General features: G+C 36.1%; 1 protein-coding gene and 1 long non-coding RNA gene across 2 annotated transcripts in view; both read left to right on the top strand.

Annotated features, from left to right (window-relative positions):
* LOC107748186 (uncharacterized) overlaps positions 1 to 3,954 on the top strand; it is a 19,534-nt gene extending 15,580 nt beyond the window's left edge. The window contains exon 4 of the long non-coding RNA XR_001640890.1: positions 3,943 to 3,954. This is a non-coding gene — a long non-coding RNA (uncharacterized LOC107748186). The remainder of the gene's footprint in view (positions 1 to 3,942) is intronic.
* The window catches only part of LOC107748172 (low-density lipoprotein receptor-related protein 1B-like), a gene marked incomplete at its 3' end in the record, with an annotated part of 94,295 nt that overhangs the window by 28,005 nt on the left and 51,576 nt on the right, over positions 1 to 14,714 (top strand). The gene's annotated exons all lie outside the window — the stretch shown is intronic.

Raw genomic sequence — 14,714 nt, 5'->3', positions numbered from 1 at the left:
GTCGGAGCCGTAAGGGATAACGGTAACATAATAGCTACGCTGATCGTGGGCTGCTTTTAAATGAACATTCATTTATAAAACAAAATATCTTCTTTGGCCATATTAGCCTACTCAATAGCATTAACACAGGCTTTACTCCTTTCAAACTTTATCTGGAATGTTACCGTTTCTGTCACTGCAATTTCCCGATCAGGCGAATGAACACACACACACACGCACACACATACACAAAATCGTCTGCCTCATGAAAAAAAATTATTTAAAAAAAAATGTAGTTAATATTTGCATCATTTATGATTTATTTTATCCACCAACCGCAACCCACCCGCAAATAATCAGAATGCATTTTTTATTACCCTGATGCTTCAAAGAAGATATTTTGTTTTATAAATGAATGTTCATTTAAAAGCAGCCCACGATCAGCGTAGCTATTATGTTACCATTATCCCTTACGGCTCCAACGAGGTTTTGTTCCATCCTCCACGCTGTGACAACTCACAAAAGGCTATTTTTAGCCAATCAGCGCGGAGAGCCGCCTCAGAAACGTGCCGTGGCTGGCTGGTATAAACACAAGCATTGACTAGACCGGCTGCGCATGCACAGGACTTATACAACACGGCGCTGTTAGTGCGATTGGTTCGTGAGATCAGCCAAGTGTAGTGAGAACCGATCGAGTCATAAAATGTGATTATCGGCCGATACCGATCTCCGGCCGATCGATTGGAGCATCCCTAATGTGAATAAGCTTGCCGTGCCAAGAAAGTAATAAAGCCGAAACTTGAACACAAATCTGTACCTGTCTCTCTTACTCTGTGACCCGAGAAGGTTATGATTGCTATGATTTATGGGCCTGAGAGATTCAGCTAATCACATTTGTCTCTTCCTCACCACCTACTCCCCAAAAAATAACTCCTTACACACATTCTCCTATGATTATATTAAAAGGAAATCCGCTCCTGCACTTTTGAAAGACAAATTCATTATGTAGAACAGACAAATAATTGAGGGCGGCTGTATTGAGCATGTTTGGGTCCATTGTTGTAGATCTTCAGTGTCCACAAATGGAAGCTCAGTGTAGTGAGTCTAATGGCATATTGCTTTTTGATGGGACCACTAAGCCTCTTAATGAGCTTCAGATGCCGTGCTCTACATGCAGCGTACGGTTCTGCTCAAGGTAACATATTGTCCCCCTCTTGTGACCAAACTCATTCATTTAGAGCTTCAAACAATGTCTAAACATGAGGGCTGAAACTCTGAAGAATGGCACAGTTACCTATTAGCACTCTGCTGTTCATGTTGTGTGGTTCTGACAACGGTAATTGAATGATTTGATTGCAAAGATTTGGGTATGAACTCGTTGCTACCACAAGGTCGCTGTTGGAGCTACGATGAGCTGGAAAGCAGACTGCAGACATGGCGGTGGCCTCCCTAACGCCAGGTCTCTCAGTGCATGACCTTATTCCCTGTGACATTCTCCACCATTAATCTTTCGACATGGAGTGATGGAGTACCCTTCCAAGTCACAATGTAGCTGTGTCACACTGTTTTATGTGTTTCTGATGGGTCGCTCGACCTAGTTGCGAGTCACTTTGCTCAGCCATGAGGTGGCTGTAATTTAATCAGCTCTACCTGAAGGATCACTGCCTCAGGAGTTTGTTTTTGTTGAAAGCCATCCATGTTGTACCTGTGACTTTGTACTTATTTTTTTTTTTATCATATCAAACCGAGAGTCAATTTGCATACAAATTGCCTTTGGCTAAGTATGACTCATTGACATTTCTTTCAGTGAGTCATGAAGCAGGGCATGATCGGTTTTAGAATTAGTAACACTTTTCATATATTGTAATTCAATTGTGCTTGATTACTCTGTGACAAGGGATGATGTGTGCTTGATTACTCTGTGACAAGGGATGATGAAGAACAGCTACAAAGTAAATAATTAGTATGATAAATGAAGCAAACATTCAGTGAAATGAAATCAAACGTTTATTCTTCATGGTGGAACACTGTTGAAAGGATAGTTCACCTCAAATTCCTTTTGTTCTTATTTATCTTCACGTCATAATAAACTTGAATGATGTTCTTTCTTCCATGGAACATACAAACTTGAAAGCTTGATCATGATGTTTTTTCCCACTTCTGTAAAATTAAAATGAATGGTTTTCAAGATGATGCACTACTAATAGCTGTAACAATAGCATTTTGTGCCAAACAGACTGAAATTTAAGTAATTATTCACTGATAATCTTCCCCTCCAGTGAGCTGTTAACCACTTGCGACCAGATCAGAGTCAATGAGTTAAATTGAAGAAGTGGATCAGTGTAATTTATGAATGAATCATAAAGACATGTTTGGTGAACCAGATAAACCAGATAAACTGACATTCAGACATTACTGCTTCTCCCATAAACAACCAAGATTTTGTTTTGCAAATAACAGATTACATTTGAGTCTGTCATACTGATATTATATATACTACTGTTTAAAAGTTTTTTAAAAATATTTTTATGTGTTAAATTGGATGTTAAATTGATCAAAAGTGACAGTAAATACATTTATGTTAGAAATATTTCTATTTGAAATAAATGGCATTTTTTTAACATTCTATTCAACTAAGTAAGGGATAATGTACATCCAGCCGGTTGTTATCTCAGAATAAACCCCGACAGGGTGATCAGGACCCCGACGCGAAGCCGATAACAACCGGCTGGATGTACATTATCCCGCTTATTACACGGCTACTTGCCACATAAGTAAATAATTAGACGCGAAATATTGATTTGAGTTTAAATATTTGAACGCAAAGCTTCCGTGAAGACAGCAGTTGCGAGCAAGCGGCAAATTCAAACTAGACAGACATTTAAGGGAAACGGTGCAGTCAAACCACTTATTACACAACATTTCACCACAAAAATAATTAAGGCAATAAAAGAATTAAGACGAAAATATTTTAAAACCTTACCAGTTTGTTAGTTTTCTTATAATCCATTACAGCGTATAAAACAATCGTAGCAAAATGGCAGCAGCTGCGTTTGTATGAAACGAGAGCGAGTCCGCGATACCAGGATGACATAATTAAATAATTGTACACCATTTTGAATCGAGTTTTAATATTTTATTAGCTAAACAAACGCAAAGCTTCCACCAAGAAAAAATTGTTCAAGCAAGAGTACAGCGCCGACTGCTGTTACCCGGATGAGCCTGTGTTATTAGCTTTTACCGGTTGCTATCGATGGATAGCATACCTCGGAATGTCGCGACTGACCAATCAGATTCCACAGAATCTGAATCAAGTATTCCACAGAGCCGTGTAATAAGAATCAATAAACATGAACCACAGTTTTCAGTAAAAAAAAAAATGAAAATGAAAACATGATATAAAAATAAAAACTATTTTACAAATTAAGGAAGGTGGATTAGATGTGGTTATACAAATGAAAATAAAACAAATTTTAATTGTTTTATGGTGGAAAAAGTATATATATATATGTATATATACTTGTGTGTGTAGATAATAAAAAAATTTTTTCTTGAGCACCAATAATGATTTCTGAAGGATCATGTGACACTGAAGACTGAAAAATGGTACAGAATGATTAATGATTCAGCTACAGCAATTAATTACATTTTAAAATATGATACATTGAAAACAGTAATTTTAAATTGTAATTATTCACAATTTTTTTTTATCAAATAAATGTAGCCTTGGTTAATATAATAGACCCCAAACATTTAAACTGTATTGTATATATAATGGATGAGTATGGATTCAATTTATAATTCTACTTTTGTTGTCCATGGACGAAAGTAAGTCATACATGTTGGAAACAACATGACATTTAGTAAATTATGATACAGAATTGTATTTTTCTGTGAGATAATCCTTTAACAATGTATTGTGTTGTCTGTGTGCCATTTGACAGTGAGCACAAAACCTTAAAGCAGAGCAGACAGATATTACAGCAGTGACCCTGACCTTTTATCAGCCTCGCTGTACCATAGCCTTTAATAAGACTTTATAGATTGCAGTGATGGGCAGGTGTGTGGATGGAGTTTATGGATCTGCTGATGAACAATATCGCCCTATTCTCATCCTCTTATCACTGCAGGCCCATACTAAATTAATGCTTTTCTCTCTGTTCAGTAGGCATTATAGCCTGAGGCTTCCCACAAACACTGCTGTGATTCTTGGTGATATGTTTTCATGATGAATTGTAGAGTGGCCGCATCTAGGAGAACGCTGTTTGTCCCAATGTCAAAGATGTGCCTCTGCTTGGAACATTTATTTTTGTGAGGACAGCTGTTGCAGCGGGTCCCCTACAGCACTCTGCGGTGCCAACCACCTTGGCATCCCTTAAAAAATGATGTAGATAAAAGGGCTGCATTTGAGGCCATGTCTCAGAGCACACAACATATTGTCAGCCCTGAATAAACAAAAAATAGCTTCACGGCTCAGAATAGATCACAACAAGCTGTGCTTTTACTGCTGCCCCTCTGCTGTAATTTTTAGTGATACAATCAACTAATCCTTCTTTAAACATTATTATGTTTCGTTTTAAGTTTAATTGCTTTGTTAAGACATCAAGAGAGTGACTCATATTTGAACTTGTGGTCAAATTTATTTATTTTTGCTTATGGAAACACAAAGATTTGCTTCTTTTGATTTTCTTTTTTTCTTTTCATTTTTTTCCTAGTTAAATTTCAAAGATGATGAAAGTCTATGAACTCCATGTCTAAGTCATTTAGAGCAATTTTCTGTTTTCTTGAGAAGTTCTTCAGTGCTCAGAGAAATTGGTTTTATCTTTACCTCTCCTGAATTTTCCTCAAGAGACATTTTCTACGAATAGAATTCAATTTGTGTTCATGTAACTATTATCCAACATAAAATGAACATGGAATGAAAAGTGTCTTGTTTTGAATAATTGAAATAATTTTAAGCTAAACTGTCAGCAGTTTATTTGATTTGATTTGATTTTACTTTACTTTATTTTAGGGTTTTGAGCCAGTTCATAGTAATTACTGGTGGTGGTTGAGGAGAGACCCCCCCCCCCCCACATGATTGTAAAGCGCTTTGGGTGTACAACAATACACAATAATAAAGCACTATATAAATACATCATTCATTCATTCATTCATTCAATTACACCCGTTTCAATATCGTTCAAAAGTTTAGGGTCAGTATCAGTAAGATTGCTTTATGGAAATTATTACTATTACTCAGCAAGTCTGCATTAAACTGATTGAAAGTGACAATAACATTGTCAACATTTCAACACTGACAGTAAGAATACATGTTTTGTAAGCATCAAATAAGCATATAAGAATGATTTAGGAAGGATCGTTTGACTGAAGACTGGAATAATGGCCGGCAAAAAATTGGCTTTGAATAAATTTATTTTTAAAATATATAAAATAGTAAGTTGTAGCAGTATTTCACAATGTTACTATTTTTACTGTATTTCTGGTTAAATAAATGCAGCTTTGGTGAGTATAAGAGACTTTAATAAACATTAGTAAAACAGCACATAATATTTGCAGTATTTTATTTGATTTTTTTTAATAAAGAACTATTTTGGCCAGACTTTTAACAATGACCTAGGCATTTCTCTTCATGACTAGTCATCTCCATCACATAAGAATTAGCAAATGAACCCTCTGTGTATGCAGAATTTCTTTTGACATTAGCTTCTTATTAACCAAGGTTTCTGTACCCAAAGGCATTTGCTGTCACAGCGCAGGAAGGGCTTGCTGGTGACCCTCATCATTTGAGTGGTTATATTGACAGGCAGAAGGAAGGTTAGAAAGCAAAGCTGCAGTATTACTCCCCTTGCTCTTCAATTTCTCATTTCGGCCTTTGAAATGATACTGTGACACCCATGAGCCAGAGACTGAATTAATAATGAACAGTCAAGAGACACCCAATGTCCAATTCAGCCAGATATCACCTTGGAGTGACTTTGCTCAGGTATTGAATCCCGATGGGGGGAAGATATTTGCAGCAAGGTTTCCTCCTTTAACCCTGCAAAGAGATGAATATGCTTTTTCTCTCTGCCGTTGGCCTTGGCACCCAGATTTGGAGCTCTCGCATCATTGTCACAGGGCATAAGCTTCAGTGCAGGGAGTGCTGTGTGATTTTCAGGGTAATTAAACCCATGTCCACCTGCAGTGTCGTTTCCTTTACTTGTGAAAAGGGAAGCGCTCGCTGTGCCTCAGAGTGGCTTGTTTTTCTTTCCTTTGTTTCACCACTGTAATCTCCACTGAGAGCAGCTCCAATTTTACTGGGCTGGCGTCAAGAAATGAGATGGTTCTGCATTTCCTATTGTGCAAACTGATAAATTATGCATCAGTCAAACAGCATTTAGAGCCGTTGATCAATACATGCCACTGTTTCTATATGACGAATCTCGGGAACGACGCCTTGTCATTCTGTCAAACATCTTTAGCCTGATTTGTAGCTCGATGGATTTTGACCCTGAGAGGAACGTGGAAGAAAGTTGAGGCAGACAGACGTACATTTCATTACTGGTTTCAATTGCTTTGCTCACGAATCCACAGAGCTGAGAATCCATTTCCATTTGCGGTCTCATTTTTTATGCATGGCATTGAAAGTATTATTTATATAGTGTAAGTGATGACTTTTTGAGGACATTTTTTGCCGTGCCACTGGTTTTAATTATGCTCCAACAGCAAAATACAGGATGGTAACTTGAACTTCAAACACATCCAAATATTTTGGAATTGCAGCTTGGATACCTGTTTGAATTGGGTACCTGTGGTTTTCCTTAATATCATTTATCCACTATGTTCAGCACTTTGTTCTTTGATTCCAGCTGAGTCTAGTGGATGTGGAATTAAATACCACAGAGAACGTCTGCGGTCTCAAGGTGGTCACTGGCAGAGAACTGCAGCGGTCCTAACCAAGGAGGTCTATAATACCTGAAGAAAACTATCCGTTAGCATTCTCATTCATCTCAGTGGCAGTGGGTTGGCTTGTAAAAGCCCCTACAGAAGTTTGAAATTTGAACCGTTTTATTTTAGTATCCTTTATTGTGTTAGTTATAAATATTTTGAATTAGCTGTTTTTTATCTTACGTATTTTAAAGTTAATTCAAGACACATTTGTATGTTTTCAGTTTTTAATTTCATTTTACGTTTCAGTAATTTTAGTCACTTTTTTTTTTTTTATTTCTGTTTAACTTTTATTTCAGTTTTAGTAATTTTAGCCTTTTAACCTAATAAAAATGTAAAAATGTTACAAATATTTTCAACTAGCAACTGAAATAATATAAGCTTTTTATCTAATATCATATTATCTGTTATTTTCTTTTTCCTTTGTATAAATACTGGATGTGACATCCATCCATAATTAGTACCAGTGCTCATTTTTACATTTTTTCTTCTTTTTTTCATCTTTTTTTTTCTCTCGATACTTTATTGTCATGTACTTTTCCATTTTAGTTGACAAACTATGCAAAATTAAACCACCTTTTAAAACATTTTATATTAAGTTAAACATGTTTCAGCAGGACATGTTTTAGTGTGCAAAGTGCTTCAGTTTGCCGATGATCATTCATTGTTCAACTTTACCTCATGCAGCTCAGTGGTTAAATCCCCATCACTGATTATAATTGGATTATTTAATCTTTTTTTTTTTTTCAAATGCATCTTTTAAATGCATCAATAATTTATTGTACAGTTGTTTTCTCACATTTTTTACATATTTTTTTTAATTAAAAATGTTTAATTATCACAATTAATGCCCATTTTTCATCTCATAGACCTTTTGATTGACGAAAAAACTTTAAAGAACATTTTTGTCAGCAATTGCATTGACAAGGTTAACATCGACTTAGACCTGACTTTTCCTTTTGTTCGTTAATTATGTCCATAACAGGTCTGACTCAATAACGTAGCCTTTCTTACTGATGTGACCTTTTCTTACTGGAGCTACATATTGAGCATGTTGCTGGCAGAGTGTGAAGACACAATGTTATTTGTCAGAGTACTTTTGAGCCCATTCCAGTCAAATAGTCCCAGCGGTGTAATAGTCACCCCCTCTCCCATCTGTAAAAATAATTCCTCTATACTGCATGAATTCTCAAAGCTGCGCTCATCAAAAATAGCCTCCTCTGAAGACCGAGACTCTGAGAGGTGCCACTCCAGCCTGATGAATCTTTGTGCTTCACGCTGATATTCCACCTCCGCACTTCAGATACGGTCCTCATATGCTCGCAGTGAAAACTGTAGCCGCGGCGCACAATAGCCATTTTTGTCCCCTGTTGTGAAATGGGAATCAGCTTGTGTGTAGGGGTCAAAGATAGCAAATGGTCAGCAGGTCAGTTCAATTACACAGTGGGTGATTGTCTTCTCGCTCTTGGAGGTGGGAGAAGTCTTCATGGCAACTCCCACATCATTCTATTGCTCTCCATTATCTCGCCACATAAACCTCTGTGCATGAGGTGTCGGGGCTCTGGAAACACATGGAATCTTTACACTAAATAAGAATCTTTACTGGAGCAAAGAGCAGTGCACTTTGGCATCAGAAGACGCTCTCAATTCTCTCCACTAATGAGCTTGTTAAACAGATGATAGAATATGTGCAAAAAGGGTGATTGGCAAGTAGATAAAAAGTTCACGTTTACAGTTATATGGACCTTCTTGGCATTAAACATACAGGATTCACTTTTCCCTCTGAACTGTGTGGGAAGTGCTGTCCCACCCGGCATATCATTTGGTTTGGAGCCGAAAGGAAATGAGAGAAAGAATGAAAGGCAGATCGTTAAAGTCTGAATTGTTCTTTATTTTAAATGAGTCTTTTTAGCCTTGATTTGAGTACTCTGTTTTAAAAGTCGATTAAATATGGTAGCATTATTAAGTGCTTGATGAATGTTAATCATAGAAAGAATTATATGAAGAAATTCTTGACATTGTTAGATCTGAGATTGCTTTTTAAATCTGTCTAAATTGCTGGAATTCATCACCTGGGATGGAGCACTCTTTAAATGAATAAATGTAGCTTTGAAGGACATACCTTTTTATGCTCGAGAAGGAAACAGAATTAGACCTTGCTAAATGTATGTCAGCAGATGCATTTGCATGTCTGGAACGGAATCTGTAATGACAAGGAAGGATGTGCTAAATGATAAAATTTCAAAATCTACTTGTCGGTGGGTTACCTTGAAGGACTAGTCGATTAATCACTGCATTCCAGAAAAAGCCGGTGGTGGGAATAGCAACATTAAACAGGGATTTTACATTCATGACAGTAGAATTGTCAGTTTTGTTTCGTTTTTCCTGAACCATCATCAACAAATTTCTACCAGATCTCAGAAATCAACATGGAATTAAAATTCACTTTATTTATTCTCCAAATGCATGCATGTAGATCTTATTGTGAATGATTCATCCATGTATTATTTTGGAGAAAAAAAACTCCTAATAAGACTTTAGATTAGGAACACATATTCACTATTAACTATGATTTTTGCCTCAATAAACTCCTAATTTCCTGCCCATTAATAATTATTAAGGTAGTAGTTAAGTTTAGGTGTGGGGTCGGGTTAAGGGATGTAGAATATGGATGGCTTGAGGGTAAGTCAATCATGGGGTAATTTTCACTTTTGGGTGAACTAGCCTATCCCTTAAAAAACAAAGCAAAATAAAAATTATGTTGCTACTTTCATTTCATCATGGCTTTGAACATTTGATGGAATAAAGCGATTTATTTCCTCGGTTTTACTAAGCCTAGTTTCATAACTAGAATTTTAAGCATAAATACCATTTTTTCCCCATGATTTGAACTTGGAAATACTGCACAAAAATGGCATTTAATGATATTTCACTTGATCTTTCCTTGTTTTCTTTAGCTCCTCTTGAAAATAACCATTGCAACGTGAAGTTGAGGTTGATCAATCTTTCCCTACTTTACAAGCTGAATATTGTCTGCCCTTGAGTGTTGTTCCAGTGGTCATTTCCAAGTAGAAGTTGTCTGAAACCTAGAGTTACATCCCCGAATAAACAATGTTGTCTTCAGCTTTTAAAAATTGAGCTATTAGCAATTTGGCTTAAAATGCAGTGCACAAGATGCTTAAAAACAGTGCGAGTAAAACTCTATATCAAAAATTATAAAAAAAAATATCTATAACTTATTGACCTTTTCTTCCATTACATGTTGACTGTTGTGACCTATGCCTAACAACAAGGTTTGTTCTAGCTTGTGTATTATTGAGACATCTTCCCCTTTTGTGGCACCAGCAGCAGCACTGGAGAAGGCGGTAGGGAGGGGAGTTGATGGTCATCAGAGATAGGTGGAATGAGGCGTGCAACAGCCAGGCGGACAAGCAGACCTTTTTGATGGAGAGCACTGCTGGTTAATGTTGACTTATCAAAACGGGAGACCACGGCTGAGTGACTGCCCAGTAGAACGAGCTTTGTCCCTAGAGATCCTATCCTGGAGAGGACAAATTCCAAGCACTTAGCTTGGAATTCATCTCACTAATCGCGGTCGAAGAAACGAGAGAAAGGGGCTATCTCAAGTCCCTGAGAGTGATGGAAACGAATTGATGCTTCCATCTCTCGCAGATTGGATCTCGAGCGACTACTGATGCCATTGGATAGCTCAGACATGTAGTCATGTGATTCAGATTTCCAGAGTGGGGGCCTCCATCAGTAATTAGAGCTAAGTTATTATGACAAGCTTTTAAATGAGAGCAGCGTAATGTATCGACAGACTGATGCTCCATTTACTCTTTCTATGTTACAAAGAACTCCATTTTTAGATCCTAATGAAATACCCTGCCAATATAAGGTAGTGAAACTGCAGCTCTTGAGTTTTTAGACGTCTTAAGATGGGTATGACTGAAGTGCCATCTTCATACAAACATGTAGCTGTGCTGTCAGGTACACACAATATGAGTTAATAGATTCAATTGTAAAGCTGGCAGGAAGGTTTAGAAAGAAATTCCTGGCAGTTTTTGAATTTGTTCAAGTTAAGTATTTCCACCCAGGTTTTGTAGTATTGTATATTATATTTACTGTATTTATGACTTTAAATTTGATGTATTTAGTTAATTATGATAATAATAATAATAATAATAATAATAATAATTATTATTATTATTATTATTATTATTAATAATAAATTTTGATATTTTTCATCTTATCATTTCATCCTCTCATGTGCATGGAGTTGAAGGAACAAATTAATTATAATTTGTAATCACATTTTCCAGAAACAGCATGAACAAATATCCTAAATACAATTAAATAATACTGATCACTTTTTTAACAGGAAATATACAGTGTATTTTGCAGAATTTGACAGAATTACAGATTTATTAGAAATGAAACTTAATGAAAATAATCTCTTCAAAACTGACGGAACTGACATCATTTGTGTTAAAATTGGCAAATAATATTTTTCACACAATATTAAAATTTATCACTGTTTTAAAAAATACTGTTGTGGTTAAGATCTTAAGATTTAAAGAAGAAGTGAATATTACATATAAATATATGAATATTACATATAAATGTAAAACAATAGCATATACATAAGCAAAAATAAATGAAGAAAAAAATTCAAGAACGTTGAAAACTGTTAGTTTGAATAATAATAATAATAATATCAATAATAATAATAATTATTATTAAAAACATTTATATGTGCAGGAACCTTATGAATAATGCATACATAATTTTACCACTTGATTTTCTCCATCCAGAACACATTCTGGACCTCATAGCAGTATGTCATGAGCAGTGTTCCTGTGCGATCAGCGTACCTTCAGCCGTGTCTTTTAATTGAAGGAACTGAGAACCATTTCATGCGGGATGAGGAGAATAGATGTTTCACCTGCCTTTAGCACGCCAAGAATAGAAACAGAATGAAAAAGAATCTCCTGCTGCTCGGTAATGTAATATTACCCCCGGCCACATATTTTAATAGTCAGGGGTAGGTTTTCTAGTGAGGTTGCTTTCATTTGTGAAGCTATCTCTTGTCTTTTTGTCGTACCACCACTGGGATATAAGGATTTGCAAGACCCTGCCATTAATTGTGGGATTTTTAATTGGCTCGATCCCCAGATAAGTGTCAGGTTTAAACGTAAAATTTTTTAAATGTAATATCATCCCAGTTGACCTTATTGCGCGATAGATCTCCTCTTATATTTTAAGCAATAATGAAGGAAATGAAGGATGATGTATGAACAGGAAATGTGAGAATCTGGGAAAAAAGAGCCGCCTGCTAGATGAAAATACCCATACCTGAGCGCAGATCACACTGCATTTGATTCCACTGCCAAATTACTTTTTAAATTATGCATTACTTTTTAATTTGTTGTGCTTGCAGTGGACATAGACTTGCTGTGCAGATGTTATATTGAAAGTAAATTTAAAAAGAAAAAAGAAAAGAAAAGAAAAGAAAAGGCGAACAGCATTAGCACACGCTTATAGTGGAGATTAAAACCCCACCAGAAGGGGTGTCGTTCAATCTTCTGCACCTGCAGCTTTATTATTTCATTTCATTTCATTTCATTTTATTTTATTATTAAAAATTTTTTTTTATTACTTTCAGTATATGACCAAGTATATCATTTAAGTGTTTTTGAGCATTACACACAAAGTTTTCATTGGTATTTTTCACCTTTTTAAATGATGTTTGCAAGTTATGTATGTGAAGTTGTGTAAATATATTTTTTCTATTTTGTCTTTTTTTTTCCTCCCAGGTCTTTATATCAATCAACATGAAAAGGTCATTATGGTACATTACATTGTATTTTTAATCAGATCCCATTAGTATTTTCTTTGAGAATGTTAGACCTACTGGAATACTTTGTCATCACAGGCTTTAAAATTTGTGCGTAAATATGTAAAAATCACCGTTTGTATGTTAAAATATTCCACCAAGAGCTCACAATTTTCCCATGCAGATAGGAAATGGAAATTTTAAGCTCAGTTACTTCATATGCTCCCAGGGTAAAAATGTACCGTAGGTTTTATCACATTCCTCCAAAGTGTACAGCACCCCGTGTCCTTAGACCCATTGACCTTGGTGACAGAAGTGATTACGACCTCCTTCTAACCCACAGGATTAAAACTAGTAGCCTGCTTGTGTAGTAAATCACTTCACCCAGGGTCCATAAAGCTCTCCGTGTGCTTTTTCAGATGCCAACTGCATCTCATAGCACTTACTATCCATACGAAAAATGACCCAGCCTCCCGCTAATGCATCATTAACATTCCTGGATGCATAAATTGTGAAAGGTTCACGATTTATGCACTTGCAGTCTATGAAGAGGGACAAGATATTTGATGTTGCACAGATAAAGCGATTGTGAATGTTTCACAAAGAGAACGATTATTGTATGTCCTCAAACTGTTAAAATGGCATTAATGAGAGTGCTGCAGTTTTGGATGTGTTTACGGTTGTTTTTGTTTCATTTGATTTTTATCGTTTATATATTTGACCCACAGAAATTGGCTGCTGACTGACCAACGTTTGTCAATTATGTATATGTAATATAAATTTGCATTTGCTGTGATTGATAATCAGATTGGCCTCATAATGTTTTCTCTTTGAACGACATTGTACGTGAATAATTACACGAAAATATTTGCAACTGAATGTTTTGGAAATGCCCTCAAATGTCAGTAACCTCTAGTGCCATTTCTTCTCCACGCCTTTTGTTGTAGAATCAACCATTTGCCAGAATTGTGTCCAAGTGACTGGTTTGTACAGTACATCGTCATGGCCTCTCTGAAGACTTAACCTTTGATTATCATAATGAAACCTCAATGAGTAGATGCCAACAAGCTGGCGTGGTAGCCGTCCCACCTGTAGGCATTGCCAGCCTCTGGCGAGGCTCAATGAGCTGCCATCTGACAGGCCTGGCGCTGCCCCTCTCCCCTCTCAAACCCAGTTAAACCCTGTAGTGTGTGTGCCATCACAACGCAGTCCTCATAGTGTACAGCCATCTGGGCCTGTACAACCGCCTCGGGGGAGAAACATCAATTTCCATGTCTGCCTCTGAACTTGGGCGTTTTCCCAACAGCTCAGTTTCCACCTGTGAATGGACGTAATCAGACAGTCCTTGATGTATTTCTGCTCTTTTTTTGAATTGATGCACAAATATCTATCTATCTATCTATCTATCTATCTATCTGTCAGGGGTGTAACGGTACACATTTTCGTACCAAAACTTTTCTGTTTGGTAAGCATCTGTACCAAACAAATCGTTCCATTTTTTATTTTTTTTTACTTTACCTGTTAGTGATGTCTTAGTTATTTAATGTAGGCTATATGTTTAATTAAATATTTTATGAAACAATTTATGACTCTGTAAATTATTATATTTCAACAGCCAATAGAAATTGTATAATTTAGAAGTTAATTTAAAAACAATTTACATGTTTGCATTATTATTATTATTTTTTTATATGAGTGTTGATTATTATAGTTAAAAATAAATAGTAATTGAATTTAAAGCTGCAGTCCGTAACTTTTTTGGGTTAAAAATGATCCGAAATCAATATTTGAGCAAGTACATCGCCTTACTTTAGCCCGATTCACAAAGGTTAGCTTATAATAATGTTTTCTAATTTGAGTGGTATGGGTAGGTTTTCGCGGGAAATTCGAGCATGCCGCTGCGTCATTACGTCACTTCTGTAAACATAAAGAAGTTGTCCCGGCTACTAGGCTATCACATGTGAGGATC

This window comes from Sinocyclocheilus rhinocerous, unplaced genomic scaffold, assembly GCF_001515625.1.
Source record: "Sinocyclocheilus rhinocerous isolate Xijiao unplaced genomic scaffold, SAMN03320098_v1.1 scaffold289, whole genome shotgun sequence".
In the NCBI taxonomy this organism is placed as follows: domain Eukaryota; kingdom Metazoa; phylum Chordata; class Actinopteri; order Cypriniformes; family Cyprinidae; genus Sinocyclocheilus; species Sinocyclocheilus rhinocerous.
Note: the sequence above shows the minus strand (reverse complement) of the source record. Positions and strands in the feature narration are given on the sequence as shown.